Here is a 21259-nt window from a genome sequence, read left to right on the forward strand (position 1 = left end):
AGTACAAGAAGACTGACTCTTCTTACTGTCTATGTTTTGAACCATTCCATTGATACTAGTTATAGATTCCGATGCTTCACTTCAGGTTTACTGTATCATTTGGACCTTCTTATTGACGATGAAACACAGAAATTGCATCGGAATTAAATACAAAAGGCACAATGCCGACTTAAGAACATGAAGACCGACTCTTCTTACTGTCTATGATTTCAACCATTCTCTGTGACACTAGTTATAGATTCCGGTGCTACACTCCAGGTTTACTGTATCCCTTGGACCTTCTTATTGACGATGAAACACAGAAATTGCATCGGAATTAAATACAAAAGGCACCATGCCGACCTAAGGACAAGAAGACTGACTCTTCTTACTGTCTATGATTTGAACCATTCCTGAGACACTAGTTATAGATTCCTATGCTTCACTTTAGGTTTACTGTATCCCTTGGACCCTCTTATTGACGATGAAACACAGAAATTGCAACGGAATTAAATACACAAAGCACAATGCCGACTTAAGTACAAGAAGACTGACTCTTCCTGCTGTCTATGTTTTGAACCATTCCTGTGGCACTAGTTTTGGATTCCGATGCTTCACTTTCGGTTTACTGTATCCCACTGACCTTCTTATTGACGATGAAACACAGAAATTGCATCGGAATTAAATACAAAAGGCACAATGTCGACTTAAGTACAAGAAGACTGACTCTTCCTACTGTCTATATTTTGAACCATTCCTGTGACACTAGTTATAGATTCCGATGCTTCACTTCAGGTTTATTGTATCCCTCTGACCTTATTGACGATGAAACACAGAAATTGCATCGGAATTAAATACAAAAGGAACAATACGGACTCAAGTACAAGAAGACTGACTCTTCTTACTGTCTATGTTTTGAACCATTCCTGTGACACTAGTTATATATTCCGATGCTTCACTTTACGTTACTGTATCCCTTGGACCTTCTTATTGACGATGAAACACAGAAATTGCATCGGCATTAAATACAAAAGGCACAATGCCGACTTAAGTACAAGAAGACCGACTCTTCCCACTGTCTATGCTTTGAACTATTCCTGTGACACTAGTAATAGAGTCCGATGCTTCACTTCAGGTTTACTGTATCCCTTGGACCCTCTTATTGACGATGAAACACAGAAATTGCATCGGAATTAAATACAAAAGGCACATTGCCGACTTAAGTACAAGAAGACTGACTCTTCCTACTGTCTATGTTTTGAACCATTCCCGTGACACGAGTTATAGATTCCGATGCTTCACTTCAGGTTTACTGTATCCCTTGGACCTTCTAGTTGACGATGAAACACAGAAATTGCTTCGGAATTAAATACAAAAGACACAATGCCGACTTAAGTGCAACATGACTGACTCTTCTTACTGTCTATGTTTTGAACCATTCCTGTGACACTAGTTATAGATTCCGATGCTTCACTCCAGGTTTACTGTATCCATTGGACATTCTTACAGACGATGAAACACAGAAATTGCATCGGAATTAAATACAAAAGGCACAATGCCGACTTAAGTACAAGTAGACTGACTCTTCTTACTGTCTATGCTTTGTACCATTCCTGTGACACTAGTTATAGTTTCCGATGCTACACTCCAGGTTTACTGTATCCCTAGGACCATCTTATTGACAATGAAACACAGAAATTGCATCGGAATTAAATACAAAAAGCACAATGCCGACTTAAGTACTAGAAAACTGACTCTTCTTACTGCCTATATTTTGATCCATTCCTGTGACACTAGTTATAGATTCCGATGCTTCACTTCAGGTTTACTGTATATCTTTGACCTTCATATTGACGATGAAACACAGAAATTGCATCGGAATTAAATAGAAAAGGCACAATGCCGACTTAAGTATAAGAAGACAGACTCTTCTTACTGTCTATGTTTTGAACCATTCCTGTGACACTAGTTGTAGATTCCGATGCTGCACTTCAGGTTTACTGTATCCCTTGGACCTTTTTATAGACGATGAAACACAGAAATTGCATCGGAATTAAATAGAAAAGGCACAATGTCGACTTAAGTACAAGAACACTGACTCTTCCTACTGTCTATGTTTTGAACCATTCCTGTGACACTAGTTGTAGATTCCGATGCTTCACTTCAGGTTCACTGTTTCCCTTTGACCTTCTTATTGTCGATGAAACACAAAAATTGCATCGGAATTAAATACAAAAGGCACAATGCCGACTTAAGTACAAGAAGACTGACGCTGCTTACAGTCTATGTTTTGATCTATTACTGTGACACTAGTTATAGATTCCGTTGCTTCACTCCAGGTTTACTGTATCCCCTGGACCTTCTTATTGACGATGAAACACAGAAATTGGGTCGGAATTTAATACAAAAGGCACAATGCTGACTTAAGGACAAGAAGACTGACTCTTCATACTGACTATGTTTTGAACCATTCCTGCTACACTAGTTATACATTCCGATGCTTCACTTCAGGTTTACTGTATGCCTCTGACCTTCTTATTGACGATGAAACACAGAAATTGCATCGGAATTAAATAGAAAAGGCACAATGCCGACTTAAGTACAGGAAGACTGACTCTTCTTACTGTCTATGTTTTGAACCATTCCTGTGAAACTAGTTGTAGATTCCGATGCTTCACTTCAGGTTTACTGTATCCCTTGGACCTTCTTATTGACGATGAAACACTGAAATTGCATCGGAATTACTGACCCTTCCTACTGTCTTTGTTTTGAACCATTCCTGTGACACTAGCTATAGATTCCGATGCTTCACTTCAGGTTTACTGTATCCCTTGTACCTTCTTATTGACGATGTAACACAGAAATTGCATCGGAATTAAATACAAAAGGCACAATGCCGACTTAAGTACATGAAGACCGACTCTTCTTATTAACAAAGATTTGAACCACTCCTGTGACACTAGTTATAGATTCCGATGCTTCACTTCAGGTTTACTGTGACCCTTGGACATTCTTATTGACGATGAAACACAGAAATTGTATCGGAATTAAATACAAGAGGCACAATGCCGACTTAAGTGCAAGAAGACTGACTCTGCTTACTGTCTATGATTTGAACCATTCCTGTGACACTAGTTATAGATTCCGATGCTTCCCTCCAGTTTTACTATATCCCTTGGACCTTCTCATTGACGATGGAACACAGAAATTGCATCGGAATGAACACGTTCACTGCCACTGTAATTGGCCTTGCTTTGCCACGTAACCAATATTTTTCTTAATAGAATCTGAAAATATATTGCTAAAAGTAATATAACATGTATTTATTTTATAAGTACACAATCAAATTTACTCTCGTGAATCAAAGTTGTTTTGGGGCGCACTAAGGCGTCAGTGGCATATCAGGCCATATTCTGTAGCGGGTGGCCGTGGACGCGCCAATGCGTCTAGTGTATTGTTCCTGGTTAGTGTGACAGTTTAGGTTACTACAATTTCATTTTATATTCATAAATGAAACGAAACATCCTACTGACAAACGACATATTTATTGGACAAAAAATATAGTAGAAACATTCAAATACAAACACAAGATCTCGAAGAAACTTCTGAAATAAAATGTATGTCAAATCTAAGAAAAATACAATCTAGAGCTTTATCCATTACACTCTCAAACAAATAAAATAAATACAAAGTTTACGAATAGTACCGACACATAACTGTCGAAAAATAAATGAGCAACGAAAGTGCTATCTGCCTTTAGAGGTGGTGAATAACACAACAATTCAAACAATATCCTGCTTTATTTGGGCAATCTAGGCACTCGTAAATCGTGTCTGTTCGTTGTCCACGGCTGGCGCATGATCTGCACTTTTTTCGCGGTGTTTTTGATTTTCCATGTGATTCTCGTTTTACCACAACATGTTGGGGATTTCGGACTGGCCGTTCTACCTGCTTTCGTGGCAATAGTGCTCTTATAATACTGAGTCTAAATTCTTGGAGGGGCATTTTTGTGCCACAATATTTATTGTGTAGGGCATGTGCGTTTGTCAGTATCATTTCCACAACGTGGATAAAAAGTTTCTTGTACCAGCGTATGGTTTTGCGTTCCGAGAGGTAATATGATAACATCTGATCGTGCCGATCAACTCCCGCCATAAATTTATTGTAGTTTACAATGGCCAAGGGCTTAGATTTCTTCTCCTTTCTTTTGGTTTCAACCTCAACCATTTCATTTGTAAATGCATTAGAAATGTAGCAAACCTCCCTCTTATCACGCCACTTACCTATCATAACTCCTTCCGCAAATCTGGCAACGGCTTCACCTTTTCGTAGTTTTGCTTCCTGTATTTCCTTGGGTGTATCCTTCCTATTCGCCCTCAGAGTTCCCGTGCAGTGGGTCTTCTTATCCAGGAGCAGCTTTGCCAATGCGAAGCTGTTATAGTAATTGTCCATGTACACATGGTGACCAGCATTCAACTTTTCATCTAGTAAATGAAGAACAATTTTTTGCGCATGGCCTCTTCCTCCTAAATCGTCCAGCATGCCAGTGTATACCGCGAATTTTAGGACCATTCCAGTGGGAGTTGTCAAAATATATAGCTTTATGCCATATTTGTGCTTTTTGTTTTTGATGTATTGGCGGAAAAGTAATCGTCCACGCCAAAGGATCATTGATTCGTCCAGAGACAGTTCCCGTCCAGGGTAGTAAACTTGGCACATCCTTTCATTGAAAAAATTGATAACGGGACGTATTTTATACAACCTGTCGGATGGTGTTGGTTTGCCCTGTTTTGGATTTTCAGAAAAGTGTAATGCACGTAGTATTAGCAGAAAACGATTTCGTGAAATACTATCGGCAATTCCTTTCACGTTGAATAAAGCGTCCTTTTTCCAATGGTCCTGCAAATTCCTCATCTTTACATTTCCCATGTGCAGGAAAACTCCCAAGAACACTAACAATTCGCCAACAGTCACATCTTTCCAACAGTTTATTCGTGATTGTCCTTTGGTTCCCGCAGAAAGGAATAATTCAATCGCGTTTCGATTTGTTTCTTCTACAACTGTCAATAGAAATTCGTCCGTCAGCAAAAGACGAAAATAATCTAAGGGAGTGTTTTCCGTCGGTTGAATAAGCAGTCCCTCATTTTTTATAAATGGGCAATTTATCATTCCAACTGGCTCTCTTTCCCACGCAACAGTTGTATCAGCTGCGTTATCTCTTGTTACCACTCCTTCTGCCATTTCCCTGTCGCTAGGATTCACAGCCATTTCTACAGTCTCATCTAAAACAAACTCGGCTCCGTCAGACTCTTCACTGGATTCCACGCCGTCCTCCTCACTGGCCAGTTCCGTTTCCGAATCGCTTTCTTCTAATATTCGTAATAATTCCGCATCCGTTAGTTTTTGTACGTTTCTTGTGTCCTGTGTTTTACGTTTCTTAGGTTCTGAAGGGCCCGCCGTGTCACGATTGTCTTCCATTTTCAGTCCCACAACAGAGAAAAACTGTAGGGAAAACACACGAACCGCACCCGCAAAAATTGAAAACAATACGTTCTTAGAGTGCCTGCGCAATGAACCACACCGAATGGCTGTGCCCGACTAAACTGTGGCGCTGAGAAACAGCTGAGTGTCTCGCCGCGCAGGCGCGTCGACGGCATATGCACTAGTATCGGCCGGACGCGCTGGTGCGCCGATGGCAGTGAACGTGTTAAATACAAAAGCCACAATGCCGAATTAAGTACAAGAAGACTGACTCTTCTTACTGTCTATGCTTTGAACCATTCCATTGACACTAGTTATAGATTCCGATGCTTCACTCCAGGTTTATTGTATCCCTTGGACCTTCTTATTGACGATGAAACACAGAAATTGCATCGGAATTAAGTAGAAAAGGCACAATTCCGACTTAAGTACAAGAAGACTGACTCTTCTTACTGACTATGTTTGGAACCATTTTTGTGACACTAGTTATAGATTCCGATGCTTCACTTCAGGTTTACTGTATCTTTTGGACCTTCTTATTGACGATGAAACACAGAAATTGCATCGGAATTAAATACAAAAGGCTTAAGTTTATGAAGACCGACTCTTCTTACTGACTATGATTTGAACCATTCCCTGTGACACTAGTTATAGATTCCGGTGCTACACTCCAGGTTTCCTGTATCCCTTGGACCTTCTTATTGACGATGAAACACAGATATTGCATCGGAATTAAGTAGAAAAGGCACAATGCCGACTAAAGTACAAGAAGACTGACTCTTCTTACTGACTATGTTTGGAACCACTCTTGTGACACTAGTTATTGATTCCGATGCTTCACTTCAGGTTTACTGTATCTTTTGGACCTTCTTATTGACGATGAAACACAAAAATTGCATCGGAATTAAATACAAAAGGCACAATGCCGACTTTAGTACATGATGACCGACTCTTCTTACTGTCTATGATTTGAACCATTCTCTGTGACACTAGTTATAGATTCCGGTGCTACACTCCAGGTTTACTGTATCCCTTGGACCTTCTTATTGACGATGAAACACAGAAATTGCATCGGAATTAAATACAAAAGGCACAATGCCGACTTAAGGACAAGAAGACTGACTCTTCTTACAGACTATGTTTTGAACCATTCCTGTGACACTAGTTATAGAATCCGATGCTTCACCTCAGGTTTACTGTATCATTTGGACCTTCGTATTGACGATAAGACACAGAAATTGCATCGGAATTAAATAGAAAAGGCACAATGCCGACTTAAGTACAAGAAGACTGACTCTTCTTACTGTCTATGATTTGAACCATTCCTGAGACACTAGTTATAGATTCCTATGCTTCACTTTAGGTTTACTGTATCCCTTGGACCCTCTTATTGACGATGAAACACAGAAATTGCAACGGAATTAAATACACAAAGCACAATGCCGACTTAAATACAAGAAGACTGACTCTTCCTGCTGTATATGTTTTGAACCACTCCTGTGACACTAGTTTTGGATTCCGATGCTTCGCTTTCGGTTTACTGTATCCCACTGACCTTATTGACGATGAAAGACAGAAATTGCATCGGAATTAAATACAAAAGGCACAATGCCGACTTAAGTACAAGAAGACTGACTCTTCCTACTGTCTATGTTTTGAACCATTCCTGTGACACTAGTTATATATTCCGATGCTTCACTTTACGTTACTGTATCCCTTGGACCTTCTTATTGACGATGAAACACAGAAATTGCATCGGCATTAAATACAAAAGGCACAATGCCGACTTAAGTACAAGAAGACTGACTCTTCCTACTGTCTATGTTTTGAACTATTCCTGTGACACTACTAATAGAGTCCGATGCTTCACTTCAGGTTTACTGTATCCCTTGGACCCTCTTATTGACGATGAAACACAGAAATTGCATCGGAATTAAATACAAAAGGCACATTGCCGACTTAAGTACAAGAAGACTGACTCTTCCTACTGTCTATGTTTTGAACCATTCCCGTGACACGAGTTATAGATTCCGATGCTTCACTTCAGGTTTACTGTATCCCTTGGTCCTTCTAGTTGACGATGAAACACAGAAATTGCTTCGGAATTAAATACAAAAGACACAATGCCGACTTAAGTGCAAGAAGACTGACTCTTCTTACTGTCTATGTTTTGAACCATTCCTGTGACACTAGTTATAGATTCCGATGCTTCACTCCAGGTTTACTGTATCCATTGGACATTCTTATAGACGATGAAACACAGAAATTTCATCGGAATTAAATACAAAAGGCACAATGCCGACTTAAGTACAAGAAGACTGACTCTTCTTACTGTCTATGTTTTGTACCATTCCTGTGACACTAGTTATAGTTTCCGATGCTACACTCCAGGTTTACTGTATCCCTAGGACCTTCTTATTGACAATGAAACACAGAAATTGCATCGGAATTAAATACAAAAGGCACAATGCCGACTTAAGTACAAGAAAACTGACTCTTCTTACTGACTATATTTTGATCCATTCCTGTGACACTAGTTATAGATTCCGATGCTTCACTTCAGGTTTACTGTATATCTTTGACCTACATATTGACGATGAAGACAGAAATTGGATCGGAATTAAATAGAAAAGGCACAATGCCGACTTAAGTACAAGAAGACTGACTCTTCTTACTGTCTATGTTTTGAACCATTCCTGTGACACTAGTTGTAGATTCCGATGCTTCACTTCAGGTTTACTGTATCCCTTGGACCTTTTTATAGACGATGAAACACAGAAATTGCATCGGAATTAAATAGAAAAGGCACAATGCCGACTTAAGTACAGGAAGACTGACTCTTCTTACTGTCTATGTTTTGAACCATTCCTGTGAAACTAGTTGTAGATTCCGATGCTTCACTTCAGGTTTACTGTATCCCTTGGACCTTCTTATTGACGATGAAACACAAAAATTGCATCGGAATTACTGACTCTTCCTACTGTCTTTGATTTGAACCATTCCTGTGACACTAGCTATAGATTCCGATGCTTCACTTCAGGTTTACTGTATCCCTTGTACCTTCTTATTGACGATGTAACACAGAAATTGCATCGGAATTATATACAAAAGGCACAATGCCGACTTAAGTACATGAAGACCGACTCTTCTTATTAACAAAGATTTGAACCACTCCTGTGACACTAGTTATAGATTCCAATGCTTCACTTCAGGTTTACTGTGACCCTTGGACATTCTTATTGACGATGAAACACAGAAATTGTATCGGAATTAAATACAAGAGGCACAATGCCGACTTAAGTGCAAGAAGACTGACTCTTCTAACTGTCTATGATTTGAACCATTCCTGTAACACTAGTTATAGATTCCGATGCTTCCCTCCAGGTTTACTATATCCCTTGGACCTTCTCATTGACGATGGAACACAGAAATTGCATCGGAATTAAGTAGAAAAGGCACAATGCCGACTAAAGTACAAGAAGACTGACTCTTCTTACTGACTATGTTTGGAACCACTCTTGTGACACTAGTTATAGATTCCGATGCTTCACTTCAGGTTTACTGTATCTTTTGGACCTTCTTATTGACGATGAAACACAGAAATTGCATCGGAATTAAATACAAAAGGCACAATGCCGACTTAAGTACATGAAGACCGACTCTTCTTACTGTCTATGATTTGAACCATTCTCTGTGACACTAGTTATAGATTCCGGTGCTACACTCCAGGTTTACTGTATCCCTTGGACCTTCTTATTGACGATGAAACACAGAAATTGCATAGGAATTAAATACATAAGGCACAATGCCGACCTAAGGACAAGAAGACTGACTCTTCTTACAGACTATGTTTTGAACCATTCCTGTGACACTAGTTATAGATTCCGATGCTTCACTTCAGGTTTACTGTATCATTTGGACCTTCTTTTTGACGATGAAACACAGAAATTGCATCGGAATTAAATAGAGAAGGCACAAGAAGACTGACTCTACTTACTGTCTATGATTTGAACAATTCCTGAGACACTAGTTATAGATTCCTATGCTTCACTTTAGGTTTACTGTATCCCTTGGACCCTCTTATTGACGATGAAACACAGAAATTGCAACGGAATTAAATACACAAGACACAATGCCGACTTAAGTACAAGAAGACTGACTCTTCCTGATGTCTATGTTTTGAACCATTCCTGTGACACTAGTTTTGGATTCCGATGCTTCACTTTCGGTTTACTGTATCCCACTGACCTTCTTATTGACGATGAAACACAGAAATTGCATCGGAATTAAATACAAAAGGCACAATGCCGACTTAAGTACAAGAAGACTGACTCTTCCTACTGTCTATGTTTTGAACCATTCCTGTGACACTAGTTATAGATTCCGATGCTTCACTTCAGGTTTACTATATCCCTTGGACCTTCTCATTGACGATGGAACACAGGAATTGCATCGGAATTAAATACAAAAGCCACAATGCCGAATTAAGTACAAGAAGACTGACTCTTCTTACAGTCTATGTTTTGAACCATTCCATTGACACTAGTTATAGATTCCGATGCTTCACTCCAGGTTTATTGTATCCCTTGGACCTTCTTATTGACGATGAAACACAGAAATTGCATCGGAATTAAGTAGAAAAGGCACAATTCCGACTTAAGTACAAGAAGACTGACTCTTCTTACTGACTATGTTTGGAACCATTTTTGTGACACTAGTTATAGATTCCGATGCTTCACTTCAGGTTTACTGTATCTTTTGGACCTTCTTATTGACGATGAAACACAGAAATGGCATCGGAATTAAATACAAAAGGCTTAAGTACATGAAGACCGACTCTTCTTACTGTCTATGATTTGAACCAGTCCCTGTGACACTAGTTATAGATTCCGGTGCTACACTCCAGGTTTACTGTATCCCTTGGCCCTTCTTATTGACGATGAAACACAGAAATTGCATCGGAATTAAGTAGAAAAGGCACAATGCCGACTAAAGTACAAGAAGACTGACTCTTTTTACTGACTATGTTTGGAACCACTCTTGTGACACTAGTTATAGATTCCGATGCTTCACTTCAGGTTTACTGTATCTTTTGGACCTTCTTATTGACGATGAAACACAGAAATTGCATCGGAATTAAATACAAAAGGCACAATGCCGACTTAAGTACATGAAGACCGACTCTTCTTACTGTCTATGATTTGAACCATTCTCTGTGACACTAGTTATAGATTCCGGTGCTACACTCCAGGTTTACTGTATCGCTTGGACCTTCTTATTGACGATGAAACACAGAAATTGCATAGGAATTAAATACAAAAGGCACAATGCCGACCTAAGGACAAGAAGACTGACTCTTCTTACAGACTATGTTTTGAACCATTCCTGTGACACTAGTTATAGATTCCGATGCTTCACTTCAGGTTTACTGTATCATTTGGACCTTCTTTTTGACGATGAAACACAGAAATTGCATCGGAATTAAATAGAAAAGGCACAAGAAGACTGACTTTTCTTACTGTCTATGATTTGAACCATTCCTGAGACACTAGTTATAGATTCCTATGCTTCACTTTAGGTTTACTGTATCCCTTGGACCCTCTTATTGACGATGAAACACAGAAATTGCAACGGAATTAAATACACAAGGTACAATGCCGACTTAAGTACAAGAAGACTGACTCTTCCTGCTGTCTATGTTTTGAACCATTCCTGTGACACTAGTTTTGGATTCCGATGCTTCACTTTCGGTTTACTGTATCCCACTGACCTTCTTATTGACGATGAAACACAGAAATTGCATCGGAATTAAATACAAAAGGCACAATGCCGACTTAAGTACAAGAAGACTGACTCTTCCTACTGTCTATGTTTTGAACCATTCCTGTGACACTAGTTATATATTCCGATGCTTCACATCAGCTTTATTGTATCCCTCTGACCCTATTGACGATGAAACACAGAAATTGCTTCGGAATTAAATACAAAAGGAACAATACGGACTTAAGTACAAGAAGACTGACTCTTCCTACTGTCTATGTTTTGAACTATTCCTGTGACACTAGTAATAGAGTCCGATGCTTCACTTCTGGTTTACTGTATCATTTGGACCTTCTAGTTGACGATGAAACACAGAAATTGCTTCGGAATTAAATACAAAAGACACAATGCCGACTTAAGTGCAAGAAGACTGACTCTTCTTACTGTCTATGTTTTGAACCATTCCTGTGACACTAGTTATAGATTCCGATGCTTCACTCCAGGTTTACTGTATCCATTGGACATTCTTACAGACGATGAAACACAGAAATTGCATCGGAATTAAATACAAAAGGCACAATGCCGACTTAAGTACAAGAAGACTGACTCTTCTTACTGTCTATGCTTTGTACCATTCCTGTGACACTAGTTATAGTTTCCGATGCTACACTCCAGGTTTACTGTATCCCTAGGACTGTCTTATTGACAATGAAACACAGAAATTGCATCGGAATTAAATACAAAAGGCACAATGCCGACTTAAGTACAAGAAGACTGACTCTTCTTACTGCCTATGTTTTGAACCATTCCTGTGACACTAGTTATAGATTCCGATGCTTCACTCCAGGTTTACTGTATCCATTGGACATTCTTACAGACGATGAAACACAGAAATTGCATCGGAATTAAATACAAAAGGCACAATGCCGACTTAAGTACAAGAAGACTGACTCTTCTTACTGTCTATGCTTTGTACCATTCCTGTGACACTAGTTATAGTTTCCGATGCTACACTCCAGGTTTACTGTATCCCTAGGACTGTCTTATTGACAATGAAACACAGAAATTGCATCGGAATTAAATACAAAAGGCACAATGCCGACTTAAGTACAAGAAGACTGACTCTTCTTACTGACTATATTTTGATCCATTCCTGTGACACTAGTTATAGATTCCGATGCTTCACTTCAGGTTTACTGTATCTCTTTGTCCTTCATATTGACAATGAAACACAGAAATTGGGTCGGAATTAAATAGAAAAGGCACAATGCCGACTTAAGTACAAGAAGACTGACTCTTCTTATTGTCTATGTTTTGAACCATTCCTGTGACACTAGTTGTAGATTCCGATGCTTCACTTCAGGTTTACTGTATGCCTCTGACCTTCTTATTGACGATGAAACACAGAAATTGCATCGGAATTTAATAGAAAAGGCACAATGCCGACTTAAGTACAGGATGACTGACTCTTCATACTGTCTATGTTTTGAACCATTCCAATGAAACTAGTTGTAGATTCCGATGCTTCAATTCAGGTTTACTGTATCCCTTGTACCTTCTTATTGACGATGTAACACAGAAATTGCATCGGAATTAAATACAAAAGGCACAATGCCGACTTAAGGACAAGAAGACTGACTATTCTAACTGACTATGTTTTGAACCATTCCTGTGACAATAGTTATTGATACCGATGCTTCACTTTAGGTTTACTGCACCCCTCTGACCTTCTTTTGACGATGAAACTCAGAAATTGCATCGGAATTAAATACAAAAGGTACAATGCCGAATTAAGTACAAGAAGACTGACTCTTCTTACTGTCTATGTTTTGAACCATTCCATTGCCACTACTTATAGATTCTGATGCTTGACTCTAGGTTTATTGTATCCCTTGGACCTTCTTATTGACGATGAAACACAGAAATTACATCGGAATTAAGTAGAAAAGGCACAATGCCGACTTAAGTACAAGAAGACTGACTCTTCTTACTGACTATGTTTGGAACCATTTTTGTGACACTAGTTATAGATTCCGATGCTTCACTTCAGGTTTACTGTATCTTTTGGACCTTCTTATTCACGATGAAACACAGAAATTGCATCGGAATTAAATACAAAAGGCACAATGCCGACTTAAGTACATGAAGACCAACTCTTCTTACTGTCTATGATTTGAACCATTCCCTGTGACACTAGTTATAGATTCCGGTGCTACACTCCAGATTTACTGTATCCCTTGGACCTTCTTATTGACGATGATACACAGAAATTGCAACGGAATTAAATACAAAAGGCACAATGCCGACCTACGGACAAGAACACTGACTCTTCTTACAGACTATGATTTGAACCATTCCTGTGACACTAGTTATAGATTCCGATGCTTCACTTCAGGTTTACTGTATCATTTGGACCTTCTTATTGACGATGAAACACAGAAATTGCATCGGAATTATATAGAAAAGGCACAATGCCGACATAAGTACAAGAAGACTGACTCTTCTTACTGTCTATGTTTTGAACCATTCCTGTGACACTAGTTATAGATTCCTATGCTTCACTTTAGGTTTACTGTATCCCTTGGACCTTCTTATTGACGATGAAACACAGAATTTGCAACAAAATTAAATACACCAGGCACAATGCCAAGTTAAGTACAAGAAGACTGACTCTTCCTGCTATCTATGATTTGAACCATTCCTGTGACACTAGTTTTGGATTCCGATGCTTCACTTTAGGTTTACTGCACCCCTCTGACCTTCTTTTGACGATGAAACTCAGAAATTGCATCGGAATTAAATACAAAAGGTACAATGCCGAATTAAGTACAAGAAGACTGACTCTTCTTACTGTCTATGTTTTGAACCATTCCTGTGACACTAGTTATAGATTCCGATGCTTCACTCCAGGTTTACTGTATCCATTGGACATTCTTACAGACGATGAAACACAGAAATTGCATCGGAATTAAATACAAAAGGCACAATGCCGACTTAAGTACAAGAAGACTGACTCTTCTTACTGTCTATGCTTTGTACCATTCCTGTGACACTAGTTATAGTTTCCGATGCTACACTCCAGGTTTACTGTATCCCTAGGACTGTCTTATTGACAATGAAACACAGAAATTGCATCGGAATTAAATACAAAAGGCACAATGCCGACTTAAGTACAAGAAGACTGACTCTTCTTACTGACTATATTTTGATCCATTCCTGTGACACTAGTTATAGATTCCGATGCTTCACTTCAGGTTTACTGTATCTCTTTGTCCTTCATATTGACAATGAAACACAGAAATTGGATCGGAATTAAATAGAAAAGGCACAATGCCGACTTAAGTACAAGAAGACTGACTCTTCTTATTGTCTATGTTTTGAACCATTCCTGTGACACTAGTTGTAGATTCCGATGCTTCACTTCAGGTTTACTGTATGCCTCTGACCTTCTTATTGACGATGAAACACAGAAATTGCATCGGAATTTAATAGAAAAGGCACAATGCCGACTTAAGTACAGGATGACTGACTCTTCATACTGTCTATGTTTTGAACCATTCCAATGAAACTAGTTGTAGATTCCGATGCTTCAATTCAGGTTTACTGTATCCCTTGTACCTTCTTATTGACGATGTAACACAGAAATTGCATCGGAATTAAATACAAAAGGCACAATGCCGACTCAAGTACATGAAGACCGACTCTTCTTATTAACAAAGATTTGAACCACTCATGTGACTCTAGTTATAGATTCCGATGCTTCACTTCAGGTTTACTGTATCCCTTGGACATTCTTATTGGCGATGAAACTCAGAAATTGTATCGGAATTAAATTCAAAAGGCACAATGCCGACTTAAGTGCAAGAAGACTGATTCTTCTTACTGTCTATGATTTAAACCATTCCTGTGACACTAGTTATAGATTCCGATGCTTACCTCCAGGTTTACTATATCCCTTGGACCTTCTCATTGACGATGAAACACAGAAATTGCATCGGAATTAAATAGAAAAGGCACAATGCCGACTTAAGGACAAGAAGACTGACTATTCTTACTGACTATGTTTTGAACCATTCCTGTGACAATAGTTATTGATACCGATGCTTCACTTTAGGTTTACTGCACCCCTCTGACCTTCTTTTGACGATGAAACTCAGAAATTGCATCGGAATTAAATACAAAAGGTACAATGCCGAATTAAGTACAAGAAGACTGACTCTTCTTACTGTCTATGTTTTGAACCATTCCATTGCCACTACTTATAGATTCTGATGCTTGACTCTAGGTTTATTGTATCCCTTGGACCTTCTTATTGACGATGAAACACAGAAATTACATCGGAATTAAGTAGAAAAGGCACAATGCCGACTTAAGTACAAGAAGACTGACTCTTCTTACTGACTATGTTTGGAACCATTTTTGTGACACTAGTTATAGATTCCGATGCTTCACTTCAGGTTTACTGTATCTTTTGGACCTTCTTATTCACGATGAAACACAGAAATTGCATCGGAATTAAATACAAAAGGCACAATGCCGACTTAAGTACATGAAGACCAACTCTTCTTACTGTCTATGATTTGAACCATTCCCTGTGACAGTAGTTATAGATTCCGGTGCTACACTCCAGATTTACTGTATCCCTTGGACCTTCTTATTGACGATGATACACAGAAATTGCAACGGAATTAAATACAAAAGGCACAATGCCGACCTACGGACAAGAACACTGACTCTTCTTACAGACTATGATTTGAACCATTCCTGTGACACTAGTTATAGATTCCGATGCTTCACTTCAGGTTTACTGTATCATTTGGACCTTCTTATTGACGATGAAACACAGAAATTGCATCGGAATTATATAGAAAAGGCACAATGCCGACATAAGTACAAGAAGACTGACTCTTCTTACTGTCTATGTTTTGAACCATTCCTGTGACACTAGTTATAGATTCCTATGCTTCACTTTAGGTTTACTGTATCCCTTGGACCTTCTTATTGACGATGAAACACAGAATTTGCAACAAAATTAAATACACCAGGCACAATGCCAACTTAAGTACAAGAAGACTGACTCTTCCTGCTGTCTATGATTTGAACCATTCCTGTGACACTAGTTTTGGATTCCGATGCTTCACTTTAGGTTTACTGCACCCCTCTGACCTTCTTTTGACGATGAAACTCAGAAATTGCATCGGAATTAAATACAAAAGGTACAATGCCGAATTAAGTACAAGAAGACTGACTCTTCTTACTGTCTATGTTTTGAACCATTCCTGTGACACTAGTTATAGATTCCGATGCTTCACTCCAGGTTTACTGTATCCATTGGACATTCTTACAGACGATGAAACACAGAAATTGCATCGGAATTAAATACAAAAGGCACAATGCCGACTTAAGTACAAGAAGACTGACTCTTCTTACTGTCTATGATTTGTACCATTCCTGTGACACTAGTTATAGTTTCCGATGCTACACTCCAGGTTTACTGTATCCCTAGGACTGTCTTATTGACAATGAAACACAGAAATTGCATCGGAATTAAATACAAAAGGCACAATGCCGACTTAAGTACAAGAAGACTGACTCTTCTTACTGACTATATTTTGATCCATTCCTGTGACACTAGTTATAGATTCCGATGCTTCACTTCAGGTTTACTGTATCTCTTTGTCCTTCATATTGACAATGAAACACAGAAATTGGATCGGAATTAAATAGAAAAGGCACAATGCCGACTTAAGTACAAGAAGACTGACTCTTCTTATTGTCTATGTTTTGAACCATTCCTGTGACACTAGTTGTAGATTCCGATGCTTCACTTCAGGTTTACTGTATGCCTCTGACCTTCTTATTGACGATGAAACACAGAAATTGCATCGGAATTTAATAGAAAAGGCACAATGCCGACTTAAGTACAGGATGACTGACTCTTCATACTGTCTATGTTTTGAACCATTCCAATGAAACTAGTTGTAGATTCCGATGCTTCAATTCAGGTTTACTGTATCCCTTGTACCTTCTTATTGACGATGTAACACAGAAATTGCATCGGAATTAAATACAAAAGGCACAATGCCGACTCAAGTACATGAAGACCGACTCTTCTTATTAACAAAGATTTGAACCACTCATGTGACACTAGTTATAGATTCCGATGCTTCACTTCAGGTTTACTGTATCCCTTGGACATTCTTATTGGCGATGAAACTCAGAAATTGTATCGGAATTAAATTCAAAAGGCACAATGCCGACTTAAGTGCAAGAAGACTGATTCTTCTTACTGTCTATGATTTAAACCATTCCTGTGACACTAGTTATAGATTCCGATGCTTCCCTCCAGGTTTACTATATCCCTTGGACCTTCTCATTGACGATGAAACACAGAAATTGCATCGGAATTAAATACAAAAGGCACAATGCCGACTTAAGGACAAGAAGACTGACTATTCTTACTGACTATGTTTTGAACCATTCCTGTGACAATAGTTATTGATACCGATGCTTCACTTTAGGTTTACTGTTTTCTTTTGACGATGAAACTCAGAAATTGCATCGGAATTAAATACAAAAGGTACAATGCCGAATTAAGTACAAGAAGACTGACTCTTCTTACTGTCTATGTTTTGAACCATTCCATTGCCACTACTTATAGATTCTGATGCTTGACTCTAGGTTTATTGTATCCCTTGGACCTTCTTATTGACGATGAAACACAGAAATTACATCGGAATTAAGTAGAAAAGGCACAATGCCGACTTAAGTACAAGAAGACTGACTCTTCTTACTGACTATGTTTGGAACCATTTTTGTGACACTAGTTATAGATTCCGATGCTTCACTTCAGGTTTACTGTATCTTTTGGACCTTCTTATTCACGATGAAACACAGAAATTGCATCGGAATTAAATACAAAAGGCACAATGCCGACTTAAGTACATGAAGACCAACTCTTCTTACTGTCTATGATTTGAACCATTCCCTGTGACACTAGTTATAGATTCCGGTGCTACACTCCAGATTTACTGTATCCCTTGGACCTTCTTATTGACGATGATACACAGAAATTGCAACGGAATTAAATACAAAAGGCACAATGCCGACCTACGGACAAGAACACTGACTCTTCTTACAGACTATGATTTGAACCATTCCTGTAACACTAGTTATAGATTCCGATGCTTCACTTCAGGTTTACTGTATCATTTGGACCTTCTTATTGACGATGAAACACAGAAATTGCATCGGAATTATATAGAAAAGGCACAATGCCGACATAAGTACAAGAAGACTGACTCTTCTTACTGTCTATGTTTTTAACCATTCCTGTGACACTAGTTATAGATTCCTATGCTTCACTTTAGGTTTACTGTATCCCTTGGACCTTCTTATTGACGATGAAACACAGAATTTGCAACAAAATTAAATACACCAGGCACAATGCCAACTTAAGTACAAGAAGACTGACTCTTCCTGCTGTCTATGATTTGAACCATTCCTGTGACACTAGTTTTGGATTCCGATGCTTCACTTTAGGTTTACTGTATCCCTCTGACCTTCTTATTGACGATGAGACACAAAAATGGCATCGGAATTAAATACAAAAGGCACAATGCCGACTTAAGTACAAGAAGACTGACTCTCCTAACTGTCTATGTTTTGAACCATTCCTGTGACACTAGTTATAGATTCCTATGCTTCACTTTAGGTTTACTGAATCCCTTGGACCTTCTTATTGACGATGAAACACAGTAATTGCATCGGAATTAAATACAAAAGGCAAAATGCCGACTTATGTACAAGAGACTGACTCTTCTTACTGACTATGTTTTGAACCATTCCTGTGACACTAGTTATAGATTCCGATGCTTCACTTCTGGTTTACTGTATCCCTCTGACCTTCTTATTGACGATGAAACACAGAAATTGCATCGGAATTAAATAGTAAAGGCACAATGCCGACTTAAGTACAAGAAGACTGACTCTTCTTACTGTCTATGTTTGAACCATTCCTGTGACACTAGTTATAGATTCCGATGCTTCACTTCAGGTTAACTGTATCCCTTGGACATTCTTATTGACGATGAAACACAGAAATTGCATCGGAATTAAATACAAAAGGCACACTGCCGACTAAAGTACATGAAGACTGACACTTCTTACTGACTATGTTTTGAACCATTCCTGTGACACTACTTATAGATTCCGATGCTTCACTTCAGGTTTACTGTATCCCTTGGACCTTCTTATTGACGTTGAAACACAGAAATTGCATCTGAATTAAATACAAAAGGCACAATGCCGACTTAAGTACTGTCTATGTTTTGAACCATTCCTGTGACACTAGTTATAGATTCCGATGCTTCACTCCAGGTTTACTGTATCCCTTGGACCTTCTTATTGACGATGAAACACAGAAATTGCATCGGAATTAAATACAAAAGGCAGAATGCCGGCATAGGCACATGAAGACTGACTCTTCTTACTGTCTATGTTTTGAACCATTCTTGTGATACTAGTTATAGATTCCGATGCTACACTCCATGTTTACTGTATCCCTTGGACCTTCATATTGACGATGAAATACAGTAATTGCATCGGAATTAAATACAAAAGGCACAATGCCGACTTAAGGTTAAAAAGACTGACTCTTCTAACTGACTATGTTTTGAACCATTCCTGTGACGATAGTTATAGATTCCGATGCTTCACTTCAGGTTCACTGTATCCCTCTGACCTTCTTATTGACGATGAAACACAGAAATCGCATCGTAATTAAATACAAAAGGCACAATGCCGACTTAAGTACAAGAAGACTGTATCTTCTTACTGTCTATGCTTTTCAACCATTCCTGTGCCACTAGTTATAGATTCCGATGCTTCACTCCAGGTTTACTGTAACCCTTGGACCTTCTTATTGACGATGAGACACAGAAATTACATCGGAATTTAATACTAAAGGCACAATGCCGACTTAAGGACAAGAAGACTGACTCTTCTTACTGACAATGTTTTGAACCATTCCTGTGCAACTAGTTATAGATTCCGATGCTTCACTTATGGTTTACTGTATCCCTCTGACCTTCTTATTGACGATGAAACACAGAACGTGCACCGGAATTAAATACAAAAGGCACAATGCCGACTTAAGTACAAGAAGACTGACTCTTCTTACTGACTATGTTTAGAACCATTTCTGTGACACTAGTTATGGATTCCGATGCTTCAGTTCAGGGTTACTATATCCCTCTGACCTTCTTATTGACGATGAAACACAGAAATTGCATCGGAATTAAATACTAAAGGCACAATGCCGACTTAAGTACAAGAAGACTGACTCTTCTTACTGTCTATGTTTTGAACCATTCCTGTGACACTAGTTACAGATTCCGATGCTTTACTTCAGGTTTACTGTATCCTTTGGACCTTCTTATTGGCGATGAAACACAGAAATTGCATCGGAATTAAGTAGAAAAGGGACAATGCCGACTTAAGTACAAGAAGAATGTATCTTCTTACTGTCTATGCTTTGAACCATTCCTGTGACACTAATTATAGATTCCGATGCTTCACTCCAGGTTAACTGTATCCCTTGGACCATCTTATTGGCGATGAAACACAGAAATTGCATCGGTATTATATACAAAAGGCACAATGCCAACTTAAGGACAAGAAGAGTGACTCTTCTTACTGACTATGTTTTTAACCATTCCTGTGGCACTAATTATAGATTGCGATGATTAACTTCAGGTTTACTGTATCCCTCTGACCTTCTAACTGACGATGAAACACAGAATTTGCACCGGAATTAAATACAAAAGGCTCAATGCCGAACTAAGTACAAGAAGACTGACTCTACTTACTGTCTATTTTTTGAACCATTCCATTGACACTAGTTATAGATTCCGATGCTTCACTCCGGGTTTACTGTATCCCTTGGACTTTCTTATTGACGATGAAACACAGAAATTGCATCGGAATTAAATACAAGTGCCACAATGCCGACTTATGTAGAAGAAGGCTGTCTCTTCCT

The sequence above is a fragment of the Schistocerca serialis genome, chromosome 9, assembly GCF_023864345.2.
Source record: "Schistocerca serialis cubense isolate TAMUIC-IGC-003099 chromosome 9, iqSchSeri2.2, whole genome shotgun sequence".
Lineage (NCBI taxonomy): Eukaryota > Metazoa > Arthropoda > Insecta > Orthoptera > Acrididae > Schistocerca > Schistocerca serialis.